Raw genomic sequence first — 2,133 nt, 5'->3', positions numbered from 1 at the left:
ATTCGATGTGTTGATTCAAACGTTGCAAAACATGGACCACTGCCATCTACTGAGTTGGATGTGCAACTACAATAACCTGTGTGAATTTTGAAGACGGGGAAACTGTACCCCAAAAAAGTAACTATAGCTTTTCCAAAATGTTCTTGTTTAACTAAAATATTTTCTATTCCTAGTGTTCTGTCCCCAATCCTAAAGTAGTGAACCCTTTGCCTAATCCCATTCGATTCAACCACTGCTATAACCTACCTGAAAGTCCCAAAGGTGTGCATGTGAATATGTTGGCCATCTATTGATTGAAAATACTGTACTATAATAGATAAAATCATGTTTTTCGTAAGGTATTAGAAAGGGTCAGCTATTAACTGGAGGCAAGATTACCACCAAATTGAAGTTGAGCTAACAACACATTGGAATTCTCTAGGGCGATAAAGGCTCCTATCCCAATCTATTTCAGTTAGCAGCGCAGCTATCTGAGCTAGACTTTGGGGATTGTAATGGCTTTTGCTCAGGGGATGGATTATCTTCTTCATACTTGTTATCAAAAGTTTGAATCTATGTCATACGATAGGAGATACCTGGATCCCAGACCTGTGGTATCCAATACTGGTGTCCAAGTCATCCTTGCTGAATTAACTTTTTTATTCTCTTAGTTCCCCATGTACAGCTATCAATATTTGAGTACTTTTAGATAAGTTATCTCCAAATAGTTTGTCAAAACTTTGGAGATTTTAAAGTGGAGCCAATGGGTTTAACCAAATATGAATGATTTACTTAAGCGGGTTTACATAAACTATACTTTAACTCTTAACTGTAAGTCACTCTGGATAAGAGTGTCTGCTATATGACTAAAATGTCAAATGTAACTCTTCAGACAACTTGGGGATGTTTTCATCCTTCTAATCAAATCCTTGTTTGAGGATTTTAAGGACTGCTAATTTACTGTAAATGTTGCTGTATAACTAAATGTAAAATACACCAGTGTAGGTGTGGTAGAGGAGCTTACTTGTGGTGATCCTAAACCATTTCAGTGAAATAGAATATGCAAATGATTCATGAGACTGTTGGATGTAATTGAGTACTGATGGAGAGTAAAATAGTTTGATTCACGTTTATATACAGTAGATAACAATGTGGTGTATATCAGATAATTGGTCAGGTCTTCAGGACAACACAGCCGATTGAATCATCTTCCGTACTTTAAAGGAATTTAAAGGAAACTCAATTGTGAGGCACCTGCAGCTTTTCTCTGAATGAGTAGATCTCCCTATGAAGGGAAGAACAATGTAGCATTTATGAGTTGTAGGTATTTGTCAGTCAAAAATATCATAACAATCCCTAAATAATGATGTCTCTATTGAATACTGTTCACTTAAAATACCACATACAGAAATGGTCTGCATGTGTGGTTTGAATGGGTTCATTCACAGCATTCTCATCAAATGCTGTGGATATAGTTTCATAATAGTTCTAAGAAGTGATATAGCAAATGAGAGGTCAGTTACGCCCTGAGAACAAGGGACTGCCCCGTTAGAGCTCCTGACAGACGTTCACTATGGTGCATCAAGTTTGTTGGAACCTCTCCAGTTAACTGTTAATTCATTTATGATTGACTTATTCTAAAATGGATTAAAACATTTTTTTTCGCTAATCACTCTACATACAATGGAGCAATACCCATACTAACAAAGTGAAAACAGGATTTTAAGAATTTTTGCAAATGTATAAAAAAAGTAAAAAATTATTTAAATACATATTCAGACCCTTTTGCCATGAGACTCGAAATTGAGCTCAGGTGCAAACTGTTTCCATTGATCATCTTTGAGACGTTTCTACAACTTCATTGGAGTCCACCTGTGGTCAATTCAATTGATTGGACATGATTTGGAAAGACATACACCTGTCTATATAATGTCCCACAGTTGACAGTACATGTCAGAGCAAAAACCAAGCCATGAGGTCAAAGGAATTGTCTGTAGACCTCCTAGACAGCGTTGGGAAGAGGCACAGATTTGGGGAAGGGTACCAAAAAAAATCTGTAACATTGAAAGTCCCCAAGAACAGAGTCGCCTCTATCATTCTGAAATGGAAGAAGTTTGGAACCACCAAGACTCTTCCTAGAGCTGTCCGCTCGGC

This window comes from Salvelinus fontinalis, chromosome 6, assembly GCF_029448725.1.
Source record: "Salvelinus fontinalis isolate EN_2023a chromosome 6, ASM2944872v1, whole genome shotgun sequence".
In the NCBI taxonomy this organism is placed as follows: Eukaryota; Metazoa; Chordata; class Actinopteri; order Salmoniformes; family Salmonidae; genus Salvelinus; species Salvelinus fontinalis.
Note: the sequence above shows the minus strand (reverse complement) of the source record.